Source organism: Gobio gobio (assembly GCF_949357685.1).
Source record: "Gobio gobio genome assembly, chromosome: 4".
In the NCBI taxonomy this organism is placed as follows: Eukaryota; Metazoa; Chordata; class Actinopteri; order Cypriniformes; family Gobionidae; genus Gobio; species Gobio gobio.
The window spans coordinates 62,916,190-62,933,462 of record NC_137100.1 but is presented as its reverse complement, the minus strand read 5'-3'; the positions used below and the strand labels follow the sequence as shown (position 1 = coordinate 62,933,462).

The window sequence follows — 17,273 nt, the reverse complement described above, 5'->3', positions numbered from 1 at the left end:
AAAACTAAAAGTTCATCCATATTCCTGGATGCATTCGCACCACCAGAAGGAACTCTGAAGTGATGTAAGCCGCGCTTGTTGTTGTGACTTTTATACACAGTGTGTAGACTGCTTTTTTTTTTTTTAAATGGGTGCTGGTGTTTCGCATGCGTTTAGCCAATCCGCGTATTAGACCCTACTCTGAAATAGGAGCTAAATTAGTTCCCCCAAAAGGAGTTCCTAGAACCAAAAACGTTCCTAGTTCCTGCGGTGCAAACACGCCAAAATCCGGGTACTTCCACCAATAGTTTTAGGAACTATGAAAAGGCTCCTCAGGTGCGAAAGAGGACATTGTGTGAAACATTGTAGACCAGACCAGTTGTCGGCGATTCTTCCTATTGAAGTGTTGCGTAATGTGTGACCCCCCGTCTCTGATTCATCATGTAATGTGCACACAACAGCAACTAAATGGCACCCCAGACAGGTCATGTGGTGTGAGAAGAACAGCGATCCGACGGCTGTGAGTGTTTAACCGGCATTAGTTGCTGCTCTAGTGTATTTTATCAGCACATCTCAGTTAAAAGTCCCTTGAACATTCAGCTACTGTATCTGGTCACGTCCACCGTGAGATTCCCAGGAGGCTCTATTGACACGACTGATAGACAGTCATAAACCAAACCTGCTAAACAAAGATATTAAAGAGAGCCGATGATAAAAGACGAGGGAAAAGAGAAGTGCACTGTGGGAAGAATTGATCAGCTCTTCCTTTTAACAAATCAGGGTGATCTCAATCATATCCATACACAATATTGACATACTGATAGCGTCTTTTATGCATGTATAGCTTTAAAGGTCTACACATGTTTACAAATCCAGTGAAGACGGGTTTGAACTGGAATTGAAAGAAAGCAAAGTTCAGAACTCGAACACAATCCCACATCAAGACTAGCAGTAAATGAAGACTTTTTATTGCAAATTAATTTATAAATCCAAACCAAATTGTACATTGTTTGTAATTACCATAGGGGTGCACCGATCCGATATTAGGATCGGATATCGGCCGCGATACTGACAAAATAGCTGGATCGGGGATCGGAAAAATTAACAGATCCACAAGCCGATCCAGGTGTTTTTTTCCGTCGCAGCAGAACCTACGTCATTCGTCAGCTTCACGTGTGTCGCATGCTAGAAGGGAGCGAGCCAGAGATTCGGCTGTGTGGAGGAGATATTTCACGCTTGCCACGCCAACTAGTTCGTCGCTGTTTCGAGGGTATTACTGCAAAGTAAGGGTCTTTCCTGCATTGACATTTTTTTGACGGCCAAAGCCTAATTTGATGAGTTATTGTGATTTACGAGTGATGTAGAACAGATGCTGCGCTTGTGACTGAGTGACAGAGAGACCGATCTGAGAGCTCCTCCCCCGCGCGCGCTCTCTGGGTCTTCAAAATAATCAGTGTTCGCTCTCATATTTCACATATTAGTCCAAATCAAAAGCTCGGAAGACCGAAACCATGTTGCACGTGACACATTCGGACAATTTTGTCCTTGAATTATCACTGGGTGTGAATTGCGCTCAAAAAACATTGACTCTTCTCTGACCAGCTGACATAAAGCATACTTTCAATAAGCGGGAGACAAATTATATCCAGTTATGAAGTGTTTTCTGTGTGTTGACATCTTTCGCGATGTTCTAACAGACGGGATTCGCACACAACGCGTCTGCTAATGTCCGATTCGTGACCTAATGACTCCTTTGAACCGAATCATTTTAACGACTGGCCAGAACAACTGATCTGTCCAACACTGAACTCATGAACTCAGTTTATTAATTTACTCAGAACGCAACTGAAATGAGAACACAAGTGTGCTTACCCATTTTAGCAAGAGTGGGTAGTAAGAATTATTTTTAATTATCAACAGTATTTCATCTTATTTCTGTTGACAATGTGTAGTAAAATAAATAGGCCTAGCCTACAATCATTTAATCTGGAGTGAGGTGAAACCAGAACAAAGTTGTTATTAGCTAGCTGAAAATTTTTATTAAATTGCATATGGTAGAAAATTAGACTATTTGTTAATTTGTAATGCTACTTTTTAATATTGATATGATTATAAACCAAAACAATTATCTGTAGTGTAAAAAATGTTTGGTAACTGTCAGATTACTATTGTATGTTTGACCAATACACTGTTTTTTGTTTCCACTGCTACATTTTATTTATTTAAAGAAGTTAGATTACATTCTATTTTAGATTTGAATGCACAATTGTTTTTTAAATAAATAAGAATTCAACACCTTACATACATCTGTTATTTTGTCTTAGTTATGTTTAGTTTGTAAAGTCTGGTGCCTTTAGTCTCTTCAAGGAAGGTATAAGGTGGAAGATATACAGTTTATTATTAATTCAACAATATATCGGATCGGTATCGGGTATCGACAGATACACAAAGCCTAGGCATCGGTATCGGTATCGGGACTGAAAAAGTCGGATCGGTGCACCCCTAAATTACCATTGCAAGTATGACATGTAATTGAAACCCTGTACAGTGAAACACAGCATATTGCAAGTTTGTGTGTCACAAGGGATTCGATCTGTCAATTAATTTAATATTCTGTAAATCATAAAGGATTTGTACATCTCTAAAGTTGCCCATACATAAATGGGTTTACATGCTGTCAATTTGTTGATATTTTATGGTGTTGTCTTGACGAACATATGAAAATGTACGTGTACTAGAATGAATGTGAATACCTATGAATGCTAATGAACCGACACATATTGCATTACAGAATATATGAAGTTTTAGGCCGTTGAGCTTTGCAGCAAGTTTTAAGCTTTCATTTTGTTGTCTCATTTTCTCACCTCAGAAAAATGAAGTATACCAACTTCCAAAACGGTTATGAATAAAATATCAGTTTCTTCTCCTCAGCCGCAAATGAGGGTTTCTCAGAGAAAATGCTGATTAAATTTTCATGTCACTGCAGTCTGTTTTTACCACACTTTCTACTGTGAAATATCTGATGAACGGTGGACGTGTGTATCAGTCCCACAGAGAGGAAACTACATGTCTGTGACTTCTGAGACATCATTTTTTAAGAAACTCTATTTTAATGAAGTGAATTTACCTTGTTGGCAGAGGCTATTTACACTAACTCCGCCCACTGACGTCTGATTAGGCCAGACAAAATGACAGAAGACGCTGGATTGTCAACATTAGCAATAGTGTAGGGGTGCGGCGCATAGCAGAAAGTTTAGATGCAAATCGAGTTTGAATCCGCCTTTTGCCAAACTCGCTCTACTCCCTTTTCCTGTCACATATCAAATCGGAAAGGAATTTATTTTTCAATAAAAATTAAGAAAATATTAGAAAAGTGGAAATAAAGTGTCTAACGTTTGTTTAATAATAAAGTGTTTATCGGTTAGGGTTAGAGGTAGGTTTAGGGAGGGCTTTATTGTCCCAATTAAGGCGGCATCCATTTAATAATTTTAATAAATATAATAATTTCGACTCTATGGTATTATTGCATACCGTTTAATGTACCGCAACACTGAGAAGCACTTACTGCAAATAGCCGCTGCCCTATTTTAAAGCCAAATCTGTTATGTTTTTCTCAACATGTCCTCCAACCAATACGCCTATATAGGTTGTTTGTCACTTCCCTGAAATACGACCCATAGGAGCGTTTACTAAAGTTGCGCCCCTATCGACAACCGGACACTTTCATTTTAATGCTTTGTTTCCTTTTATTTGCATCATATTTCAGGTTTTTTGTAGCTCAATTGATAGAGCATTGCAAAATACACCATCATGTGATAATGATGTGATCGATCCCAGGGAACGCATGTGCTCATAAAGTGTATATGCACTATAAATCACTGGGTAGCTTTAGGGGTGGGTGTTGTAGTTGTTAATAAAAAATGCTTTTTGCTAAATGGAAATATGACAAATGGTGATAAAAAGTCCACACATTGCATTTAAATGAACACGCATTTTGATTGGTAAAGACAGTCATACGTCATTTCATGACGACAGACGTAACACAACACGCCAGCTAGAGGGCGCATGACTTTAATACATAAATAAAGGTCGTAATAAGGTGCTTGAAAAACGACCTATAGAGTTGTTGTTTTTTGGAGGACAGTCTGCTTTTTCTTCTTGGAAGAGCACAAATAAATGACTGAATGACTGATCTCACTTTCTGTGACATCACTAGATTCAAACATACAAAAAAGTCAGGGGAGCGGCCAGTGATATATTTTTTTTTAGCCAATCAGAAAGCATCTCTGCCTGTCAATCATTGCTGATGTGTCTTTGGAGGGCGTCACCCAGCTGACTATACAAATGACTGTACATAAAAGCTGTATGAAATTATTGCTGTATGTAATCTTCTCATTATACAATCATTGTAGGAAAGTGTTGAAAAAATACTTATGTAGAAATAAAATATTAAAGTGTTGAAATATATATATGCATTTTGGAGAACAATTGCATTTTTTTGCAGGGAAAAAGTAGAAGTAAAAATGAGGCCTATTTTAATTCAGAAACAGAAAACATCCAGTACAATTCAGAACTATTAGTTAGTAGAAAAGTGACACATCAAAAATCCACATTGTCACTTCATACTAATATCCATGTGATCAAGGCCATTTATTCATATAAAAGTTTAATTTGGCAAGAATTCAAGTTCTCAAAAGTGGCTCTAACTTAAGAATAACCCATATCGAATTTTACAAATATTAGCATTTTCTTCAAGAATGGCAGAGTAGGCAAACATAATAGCACCATTTTTTTCAATAAGTTCCCGTTTTAAATCATAAAGAATGGCCCATAAAATATTTAATTCAAGCAAAATGAAGGAATTTCTTTAAAGTATGAATTTGGAGAACACACCTGCGTTGCCATGAATGAAAAAAATGCGCACACACAACTTCCTGATGCCTGATAAAACGAGGAAACGGCCTTGAGTGAAAGTCATGACGGCTCGAGCAGCCCGGCTCCTGTTATATTTTCTCTCTATAGAATATACGACCCTTCCCTCTCAGGCTTTTATCCCATGTGGAAAAAATTATGGACGACTGCAGATCACAAATGGCACTCATATCGCATGCATGTCACAGGGGAAATGTAAAATATTAAAATAGACGAGGTGGGTGGGGTGTGTGCAGCATTTACTTTAGGGAAATGAAAAATTAATGCAGTGATACTTTAGCTCAGTTAAGTAAACCTGTCGAGAGTGCAAGGTTGTGCTGACAGACCAAAATCAGTGTCACATCTGTCAGGTGGTCATGACTGTTAAACATTCACTTTTCTTCATAAATTTTGCTTAATGTTTTCTAATCTTGGTGTTTAGGTGATTTTAGTGGATTGCCACATCAAGATGCATTTAACTGAGAAGCAATATGATTGAAAATATGAAGTATTGTTTTCTAAAAAATATGTATCACAATTAAGTGAGTTCATGCTTAAAGGAACACTCCACTATTTTTGAAAATAGGCTCATTTTCCAACTCCCCTAGAGTTAAACAGTTGAGTTTTACCGTTTTTGAATCCATTCAGCCGATCTCCGGGTCTGGCGGTAGCACTTTTAGCATAGCTTAGCATAGATCATTGAATCTGATTAGACCGTTAGCATCTCGCTCAAAAATGACCAAAGAGCTTTGATAATTTTCCTTTTCAGACTCTTCTGTAGTTACATCGCGTACTAAGACCAACGGAGAATGAAAAGTTGCGATTTTCCAGGCCGAAATTTGAGATTTTATCATTCCTGCGTCCCATGGGCGCAGCGGCACAATGATATTACACAGCGCCTGAAAATAGTCCCCAGGAATGAGAATATAGTTCCTAGCCATATCAGCCTAGAAAATCGTAACTTTTCATTCATTCATGTAACTACAGTCGAGTCAAGTTTTAAATAGGAAAAATATATCAAAAGTCTTTGGTAATTTCTGAGCGAGATGCTAACGGTCTAATCAGATTCAAGGATCTATGCTAAGCTATGCTATGGAGATCGGCTGAATGGATTCGAAAACGGTTAAACTCAACTGTTTAACTCTAGGGGAGTTGGAAAATGAGTTGGAAATAATTTTTTTTTTAAAGTGGCATGTTCCTTTAAAACAAGAAAATATATGGAAGCTTGTTTCCACCACTGAATAAAAAATTTAAAGGTAATTGACCGTTCGCAAAGACCCGCCCCCTTTAGTTACCATTGCTATGTCCGACAAGCCTTGGCGCTCTCACACCACACACACACACACACGTTCTCACGTAGAGAAAATACATCGCGGAGCAAAGAGGACACTGACAAACGCCGGCAGAAAGGACAGAGCAAGTTACTTTTGATATGAAACAAAAATCTCAACTTTGAAATTGTCATTTTTTAAAGAAATTTAAACAATAAATAGCGTTTTGTGGCTCTTTAATGTGTCGTGATCGACAAAATAAACATGAGTGAACACTAAAAGAAATGTTATTTCAACCGCGGAGAGACATCAGTACTAGAGGTCAACCGATTCATCGGTTTTGCCGATTAATCGGCACCGATAGCTGATTGGTGGAACAATCGGTTATCGGCAAAATCCACACCGATAGTTTTTTCCGAGTTGCGTCCATTGCTGGAGCGGCTGAGATGGAAGCGCTTTTATTACACAGTACGAGAGCTCTGAGAAGGGTCTGCTGGCAGTATATAGCACGAGAGCGGCCTCTAGAGGCCAAATAAAAACTACCACTGACGCCTTGTGTTTACATTCACATGTGCGGCTGCACGGAGAGAGCTGACACATCAGATGCGTGTTTAAAACACGACAGCGAAACGGTATGAATACAGAGCACTACAGTACTTGTTGCCAAACAATTATTAAGTAATTAATTTCTTGACTAGATGCTGCATTAACAGCATCTGATCTTTTAGATCTGTTTAGATTTGTAAGAAATGGCAACGCTACAATAACATTCCATTTGTAACATTGACTAAGGTTAATAAATTCTGTGAAAACATTGTTCATTCTTAGTATGTTCATTTCAACTTTAAATTGAGTTTGAATTTTTATCTGTTAACCTTGGTTAATGCACTATGAACTAACATGTGAGCTAGAATGAATGTGAATACCTATGAATGCTAATGAACATTACAAGTGTATTGCTCATATTAATACATGCTGTAAAAATGTATTCATAATGCATATAGTTAATGTAAGCTAATACATCCTTGTTGCATAGGGACTTGTATAGTGTTACCTATGAAATGTACATGCATGTTTCTAGGTTATAGGTAAAGAAATACATTTGACCTGTAATATATTAATGTTAAAAATTGTTAAAATTTTACGTTTTTAATTTAGCACATTTTCATGGATCAGTATTGTTTTTTTATTTTTTGTTATAAAGTTACGCACTGGTTTACTTGTGTTTTTTTAATCCAGTATCCATTTTAAAAACTATCGGTCGATTAATCGGTTATCGGCAAGTGCGGTCCAACCTAGTTATCGGTATCGGTAAAATCCACTATCGGTCGACCTCTAATCAGTACACACCGTTTTTCCAAGTTCAAGTCCACCAACATTAATCCACTAACTCTCCTGACTGCTTTGTCAAACAAAATGTCAAATTCGGCAATGTGATTGGTCAGATTGCCTGTCAGTCAAACTTGCGGCGAAGGGTGAATTGTGACTTTTTATCTCACAATTCAGACTTTTTGGTAACACTTTATTTTACAGTGTCCTTGTTACATATATTGCATGTACTTACTATAGTAATAACAGTAAATATGCATAATTCCATGCAACTAACCCTCAACCAAACCCTAACCCTATAGTAAGTACAGTTTGTTAATCAATATTACTCAGTACTTAAATATATAATTACACCGTAATAATGACACCTTAATCTAACCAATTTTTTTCTCGCAATTGCGAGTTTATATCTCACAATTCTGACTTCATGGCTAACAATTATGACTTTATATCACAGAATTCTGAGAAAAAAAGAATTGGGAGATGTAAACTCGCATTTGCAAGAAAAAAAAAGTCAGAATTGTGAGATAAAAAGTTGCAAATACCTTTTTTATTTTTTACTCTGTGGCAGAAACAAGCTTCCTGTAATGTCTAGTGTTTTGGTTTTGTTTCATGTTCATGTTCTTATTTTATGTTTAATATCATGTTTCCTGCTGTCGTGATTGCATTGTGCCCTCATGTGATCATGTCATGTGCTTCCCTAGTCTCTTGTGTCCTGTTGTCATTGGTTGATTTAGGCATGTGGGTTCTCAGTTCAGTTCTGTCATTGGTTCATTGTGTGTCTTGTTCAGTCTTCAGTCCTCAATATGCGTTCTTGTCATCAGTCGCTGCCCAAGTACTGTTCCATTTCAAAGTTCACATCTAGCCAAGATCAGTTAAAATCCCCGGATCTGTCCTTGATTGAGGATGCATCGAGAGGAGACTCGAGACAGCCAGGTATCCCAGAATGCATCTCACACCAACCAGTAAGCGTCAAATGCGGATGAGAAACCCAGCGTAATTTAAAAATAATACTGTTATTGTGTCACAAAATGTAGTTTTGAGACTTTTTCAGGCGAGAATGTACTTCTGTGGTTTATTTATAAAGAGAACGCCTAGTTGAAAATATTGTAGGGGAGTGCGGGGCACAAACTAACCCTATTAGTTGTAACACGCATATTTTAACCCTTTCCACACATGCCAGAATGACGAAACTTAGTGTATTTAATAGTTGCCATATCAACATTATTTAGAGAAAAAACTGCACCAAAATTATAAAATCTCTGGAAGATATTACTGAACATTTATTTAACCATAGCAAAAAGTAAATAGTTTTCATCTGTTTTTTGTGTTTATTTAAAATAAGACAAATCCGATATTATTGTAATCTTATATCTGTTATTTAACAGTTGAGATGGTTCTTTAATGCTGATCTAACAGCAGAAGACACGAGCCGCGGTTTAAATCCCAGTTGTGCAGATGGGGTGTGTTTTAACACTGCGTTACAATCAGCCCCTATTAGAAATATGCCATTATATTCTAAACTTTTATGAATTATTTTGAGAAACCATGAGAAAAGGGTGAATAATGACTGAGAGTTAATGTTCAGATATTATTAATTATTATTATGTTTTGAACTATGCTGTATAGCTGTATTTAGAGATGTGTTTGTAGTCAAACTCAAAAATGCTTATATTTTGAATGATTAAAAAATGCCGTTATTTTATTTAAAAAATGTAATAATTGTATTTTGTTGACAAAATATTTTAGTTTGTCTTGTATATTTTTTTGATTATATCAGATAACATTTTAATTTGTCATTTGGTCGTGTTACATTGTGTCCCACCACATGTTACAATGTACCCCACCTATGGGGCATGTTGTCACATTTATTTCACTTTCATTCTTTTGGGGTAAATCAAGAAAAAAGTATACACTGTATTAATGAAACAAAACCACATAATTGTACTAGACATGTGTGCAATTAATGTGGGAAAAAATAAATACTCTGAACCCCAAGTGGATTTACACAAACTGAGAAAGTCAAAAAGGGTTAGGTTGTGCCCCGCTCTCCCCTATGTTTGACTGAATTGTTTGCTTTATTTCTTGTATACCTTTTACTTATACTTTTATAATGGCTATTATTGCTCATAGATAAACTGACATTTAACAAAAAGAGACTGGGTTGTGTTTTATGTCATATTATTATTAGAGTAAAAATCAAAAATGCACACTTGTCTGAACCACATATTAATATGTAAAAAAACTAAATTATGTAAACGAAAAGAGGCAGGCTTGTGTTTTATATTTCGTTTTGTTATAAATATACATAAAGTTCAGATAATCAAGGTATGCGTTGCCTGAACCACATTTGTGTCTGGCTATTAATTTAAGATTTTTTTTAATGAAAATGAAAAGAGGCAGAGTGTTGTATGCCATATTTAATTTTAATGTAGACAAAAGTATACATCCAGAGAGAACCGGAGTGAGAGCGAGCTGAGTGACGGTATCAAGAACGCTGCTGTACCATTAGCAGAGTACCGGGTTTGTGTCCTCCCGTCCTTTATTCTTCCGAGTCGAACTTGGCAAGTCCGAACTACCAAGGACGCAAGTCAGAAGTTTGCGTACTTGGTATTGAGAAACGGCCCTTGTGTTTTTAAGTCCTTATGTTTGCCTTGTTCCTGGTCGAGAATTGTTTGTGTAACCCGCTATGGTGAGTGTCTGTTCATGTGTTCAAGTCAAGTCCTTGTTTATTTTGTATCGTTTCTTGTTTTGGAATAAACGGCACTTGGGTTCATCTACACTTGCCTCCAGGGGACTCACATCGTTACACTTCCATATAAATTATATTAAAAAAATACGATTATTTTTACCACCCCATTGGCAGATTTGTTTCTTGTTTTAAGCATGAAGTCACTTAATTTTTGTTTAGTTTTTTCAGAAAACAAGGCTTAATGTGTTATTTTTGCTCCTCAAGTAAATATATCTTGATGTAAGAATGTTTAGATATTTGCAATGGAAAACAAGACAAAAATACTGAGGAAGAAAGTACAGACACGCACACAGAGAGAGAGAAAAAAGGTACAAAAGCTGTCACTGGGGTGGTATCTTGTCAAAAGGTAACTTATTTACCCCTAAAGGTGTTAGTATATATTATTCGTTTAATAGTACCTAAATTGTACACATTAATACCATTTGAATTACCATTTCCTGAGAGTGCAGGTAAAGTTCATCATATTATTAACTATTCCACTAATGCTTCACAAACAAAGTTGTACAATACTTTTTTTTTTTGCTTCTCTGTGCTATTTTTATTCATACAAGAGAATGCACTAGCTGAATGCTTTTGCGCAATCGCTACACTACAGAGCACATTTGCTCAAGAAATGTACATTATGCTTTTAGCTCTACACCGACATAGAAGTACATAAGCAGGGAAGAAACGCCGGGGATTTAAATCAATTATGCTCCATTCTCGTGTCCATTTTCCAGGCCACTGATCCATGCCGCCCGTCTCTGACAGTCCTCCACAGCCTACAGGGTAAGCAAGCTGAACACAAGCCGCCTGGGCCGAGAGAGTGTAATGATCCACACACCACAGTCCAGCACATCTGAACCACTGTGCAACCCAGTTAATTGCACAACTCGCTGCTAACAGGAACGCCAGCCAATGCACAGGGAATGTGTGTGTGCAAACACAGACATGGCTGACAGATTCAGATGCACATCTTCAGAATCACATTTAGGTAACCTTTTAGTCATGTTCATAGTATGACAGTGCACTTCATAATGCCAATATAGCTACTAAACATATTGCAATGATGACCACATTTAGTGGTGCTACATGATACCTCAAATTAAGGGCCTGATTTACTAACAGCTTGTGCTAGCACAAACTCTCTTTTGGCATTAACGACGTCAGTATTTACTAAAGACACGCAGTGAAAAATTAGCGCTGAAAAGGTGTGGACAGGGTTATTTTTGCGGCTGAACTTATTGCATATGCATTTGTAGGAGTTTCCCTTTCAGACGCAGAGTATTTAAATGAATCACACAAGGTGATTTACTAAGGTTTGCGCTCGTCAATTTACTGGTGTTTGCGCCCCAAAAAATGTCTTAAACCAGACTGTAAACTGGTAGATTATGTTGGTCATTATGGAAAAGATCCGGCTTCATTTGTGTTTTTTAATTTGTGCGTCGTCAGTAGATCACGTGCAGAACTTTCCACTCGCATCGGCGCGTTCTCTCGCGCAATTTAGTAAATCTGTCCCTATGTGTCTTACTGAAGTGAGGTTCCCAGCTAAAAGGAAACAGTCTCCGATCTTTAGCTAACGTTCTGGCAAGGTTCTCTCAAATTTATGAACAAGCGTTCTTCCAGTAACGTTAATAGAACGTTCATTCCAAGTTATCTGGTCTTTAATAATGTTCTCAAAACAAAAATCCTGTCATTAATTACTCGCCCTCATGTCGTTCCAAACTCGAAGATATTTTTGATGAAATCTGTGCGATTTCATTGACAGCTACGCAACTGACACTTTGACGCTTCAAAAAGTTCATAAAGAGATCGTAAAACTAATCCATATAAATCATATACTGTAAAAAAAATATGGACGTATAGTGTCCGTGACGTCACCCATAGGATTCTGAAGAGCAGTTTTGAAGCGAAAAGTAGGGTCGAAATGGCCATTGCCATCTTGGCAGTGCGACACTGCGCGTCACTCCTGGATAACAGAAAATGGGCAAAGAGGCGGGACGTGGGCGGAGCTGAGGTGACGTGATGACTAACAGACAGCAGACGAACGGCAATCCACCTGTCAATCAAAGTGGCCACGCCCTTAATTATGCAGAACTTTATATAATTTAAACGAATGAGCTATAAAAAAATTCACCCCCCTCACAGTCGTCATGAAGGGCAAAATTAACTACATAGACCAAAACCACAATTTGTACCAGCCTGTAAACATGTTTTCCTCTGCTGTAAAGTTGGGCATTTTAACATGGGGCTCAATGAGATTCTGCTTCCTTCTGGAGTCTGTCTCTAGTGGCCACTCGATGAATTGCAGTTTAAGTCACTTCCATACTAGCTTCAAGAGAAACTGCGGGAGGTTGCCGCTTGATATAAATTAAGCGGTTTAGTCCAAATTCTCTGAAGAGACATAGCACAGCACGTGAACCATTAACATTTTCTTAAGATAATGCAAAAATACTTTTGCAACTAATACTTTACCATTCATAAACCTCTAACAAACCACCTTATGTTTGGTGGTGCTGCATAATAACTTTTTTTGCTGTTGAATTTCTAAGAAAATGCTATTTTAAAAGTTCATTATTTTGATTATTGGGTGTAATAGAATAGGTTATCATGCTTTAATGTACAAAAACACATTATTTTTCACATACTGTAAATTATTACAGCTCTATTCCCAGTCGCTCTGAAACAATCTGATTTCTACAAAGCCCCTCCTTCCGTAAAGCTCAGAGTGCTCTGATCGGCCAGCTGACCCAGTGTGTTGTGATTGGCCGAACACCTTGAGCATGTGTCGGAAACGTAGAAATAAACAAGAAACAAGAAATAAAATGTAACGCCCCTTAATTGCAAGCGTCTGCTTCCAAGGCTTGTAAAGCATGTGTAAACACACACTTAAAGGGTTAGTTCACCCAAAAATGAAAATTCTGTCATTAATTCCTCACCCTCATGTCGTTCGACACCCGTCAGACCTCCGTTCATATTCGGAACACAAATGAAGATATTTTAGTTGAAAGCTGATGCTGAGAAAGGCTTCAGATAGGCCTCCATTGGCATTCAGTACACTGACACTCCCAAGACCCATAAAAGGCACTTAAAACGTCGTTACAAAGTCCATCTCACCACAGTGACTCTACAATAATTTTACGATGCGACGACAATAGTTTTTGTGCGCAAAAAAAAATCAAAATAACACCTTTATCCAACTTGTTCTCGACTTCCGTGTGTGCCTCCACGACGCATGCGCGAGAATATGACGTAGCGCCAGCGTTCGGGAATCCATGAAATACACACTTAAGCCCCATTTTGAGAACTACGGCGAGACCTAAAGCAGATCAATGTAGAATCCAACAGCTTAGACACGCGCGTCTTCCTCTGCTTGTAAACAAATCGCTTCTGGGTCATGTGTCCGAACGCCGGATCTGCGTCATATTCTCGCGCATGCGTCGTGGAGGCACACACGGAAGACAAGAACAAGTTGGTTAAAGGTGTTATTTTGATTTTTTTTCTCGCACAAAAACTATTGTCGTCGCATCGTAAAATTATTGTAGAGTCACTGTGGTGAGATGGACTTTGTAACGACGTTTTAAGTGCCTTTCATGGATCTTGGGAGTGTAAATGTACTGAATGCCAATGGAGGCCTATCTGAAGCCTTTCTCAGCATCAGCTTTCAACTAAAATATCTTCATTTGTGATCCGAATATGAACGGAGGTCTTACGGGTGTCGAACGACATGAGGGTGAGTAATTAATGACAGAATTTTCATTTTTGGGTGAACTAACCCTTTAAGTGTGTGTTTACACATGAATTCACACAGAATGCGCTTTGTCTGTTAAAAACGTGTGTGAAAAAGGCCTAGAGATGCATTTTTTTAAAAGTTATTCATTTGACTAATTTTAACTTGAGCACCCTGTTTTTAGAATGCCATGTCATGTGCAAGACGCTGCAAAAGCGTTCGTCTAGTGCATGTTTACATTGAAAATTAATGGAAAAGTAGCATAGTGGAATGGAGAAACGTGTTCTGTGTGAACGGCCCCTTAAAAAGTCGTTTTACCTGTGGGAGACTATGAGCTTTGTAACTGCACATCGTATACATGCACAAACGGCATTAAAAAAGCATCTTTAAACTGAATGAGGGACCCGATCCACATCTAGAAACCAGGATATCATAGATATCAGGCCTTGCAAAGTTATAGCAATGCACTGACAACCATTCAGAAACCATATAGCATCGCCCCGGGAAAGCTAAGCATGTGCACCATTCCCATTTCCTTAAGAAAATTGAATATTATCTCTATTGCTAACACAACAGCCAGCATGTTAAGTACTTGTGTTATATTTTATATAGCCCAAATAGAGATATAATATTCAGCTTGATTTATTTCGCTCATTAGCTCTGTCAGATTGCGTCAATACTAAAATGCCCCCAGTAGACTTCAGAAGTGCTTACTTAATATAAAGCACGTCTGTAAATCAACCTAATGAATCAAATGCGATTGCTTTGCTTTACTTAAAGCTGACAATTGATTTTGCAGAATGAGAGATGCATATTTACAAAATATGCATGCACTGCAAAAATTGTGTTTGTGAAAATATTGAGTGTTGAAAAGGGAGTTGCTCAGTACCATGGCAATGTGAGAGTGTTTACTGCGCTGGCACTGACGCCGCTGTCATGACTCAGGAATGTTTTGTGCTACTTTTACACAACCAATTGCCCAACACATTTCACCAATGAATTTCCATGACTTTCCAAGGCATTCGTGATTACTGGATACGGATTTTGAATCATTTCATAGATTACACTTACAAAGAAAGCCATTTAAACATTGTAAAGCTGAGCATACATAGAACAAAAAAATCACTTTATCTATTTGATGGTTCCATGACTTGACCAAATGCAACATGTTCCTGGATCGCCGTCTTTGTTGATCCTGGAACAACATTCCATTCAACCAATCAGATTCGAGGGACAAGTTTACAGTTTATGTCAAGTTTAGGCTTAAAACCATGCAGGGTTAGGGGCTTCTACATAATTTCCTTCTGATTTAGGGATAATTATGGGTATGGGTTTGGACTACATTTTCCGACAGGAATATTGTTCCAGGATCAACAAAATATGCTGACCCTGGCAAAATCAGGACGTGCTCTCCACGCCTGTTATTTTCTGATATTTCCAGGTTTGTTGTGACCCTGGGAACTAGAGACGCATGATATACAATTGCGTAAATTAGATTCACGATTCTGAACAAAGATGTTTATTTCAGACCAATACAATCATTAACATTAGGCTACTAAACAAATTAGCATGTAATTTAGCCTAATAGATGTTCTGCTTCAGCCTAAAAAAAAATCAATAATAAATAGGAATCAAAATATAGAAATATCTCAATCATATTGTAAATTAAAACTTTAGCATAAAATATCTTAAACCATTTAAAGGTAGTACGACAGACCAGAAGAAAAACAGTATGGTGATAAACGAGTCGGTTGAATGAATGATTCAATGCCCACTTATCGCAGAGTCACTTGTTTAGTTCCCGAATGAATTAGTGTTTTTAAATGAGTCGGTTGAATGAATGATTCAATGCCCACTTATCACACAGTCACTTGTTTAGTTCCCGAATGAATTAGTGTTTTTAAATGAGTCGGTTGAATGAATGATTCAATGCCCACTTATCACACAGTCACTTGTTTCGTTCCCGAATGAATTAGTGTTTTTAATTGAGTCGGTTGAATGAATGATTCAATGCCCACTTATCACACAGTCACTTGTTTCGTTCCCGATTGAATCAGTGTTTTTAAACGAGTCGGTTAAATGAATGATTCAATGCCCACTTATCACACCGTCACTTGTTTTGTTCCCGAATGAATCAGTGTTTTTAAATGAGTCGGTTGAATGAATGATTCAATGCCCACTTATCACACAGTCACTTGTTTCGTTCCCGAATGAATCAGTGTTTTTAAACGAGACGGTTGAATGAACGATTCAATGCCCACTTATATTCCTGAATGAATCAGTGTTTTTAAATGAGTCAGTTGAATGAATGATTCAATGCCCACTTATCACACAGTCACTTGTTTCGTTCCCGAATGAATCAGTGTTTTTAAATGAGTCGGTTGAATGAATGATTCAATGCCCACTTATCACACAGTCACTTGTTTCGTTCCCGAATGAATCAGTGTTTTTAAATGAGTCGGTTGAATGAATGATTCAATGCCCACTTATCACACAGTCACTTGTTTCGTTCCCGAATGAATCAGTGTTTTTAAATGAGTCGGTTGAATGAATGATTCAATGCCCACTTATCACACAGTCACTTGTTTCGTTCCCGAATGAATCAGTGTTTTTAAATGAGTCGATTGAATTAATGATTCAATGCCCACTTATCACACAGTCACTTTTTCGTTCCGAATGAATCAGTGTTTTTAAACTAGTCGGTTAAATGAATGATTCAATGCCCACTTATAACACAGTCACTTGTTTCGTTCCCGAATGAATCAGTGTTTTTAAATGAGTCGGTTGAATGAATGATTCAATGCCCACTTATCACACAGTCACTTGTTTCGTTCCCGAATGAATCAGTGTTTTTAAACTAGTCGTCGAATGAATGATTCAAAACCCAAATGCAATGATCAGATGTACATTTTTTTGTTCCCGAGACTTCCACAGAAGCTATAAGTACAAAATTGTATATTTAGACCTTTTCTATTATCGATTGCTATCAGGAGGATGTAGAGAGAGTTTCAACCAGTATAACAAACAGTGTTTATGCCCTACCTTATAAACATATCTCAGCATAATCTGAACCTCTTATAGTACCATGTTGGCCTAAAAATGGGGAAATTAGTTTCACATTCAAAGCTGTGCATCTACTGAGATGCACATTTTTAATTTCCGTGTTTCTGCACTGCCTACGTCAATGAGCAGCTCTAAATCATTAAAAACATCTTATTGTATACAGCGCTCCGTTAACACGCAATCAAACAGTATTTTTGCTGAATAGTAAGCCTACTGAAGATATCAACCACACCATTACAAAATACATCATCAGAAAACG

At 37.5% G+C, this 17,273-nt stretch overlaps 1 protein-coding gene across 2 annotated transcripts in view; it reads right to left on the bottom strand.

Annotated features, from left to right (window-relative positions):
- Window positions 1–17,273, bottom strand: part of pbx3a (pre-B-cell leukemia homeobox 3a) — an 83,140-nt gene that overhangs the window by 63,385 nt on the left and 2,482 nt on the right. The gene's annotated exons all lie outside the window — the stretch shown is intronic.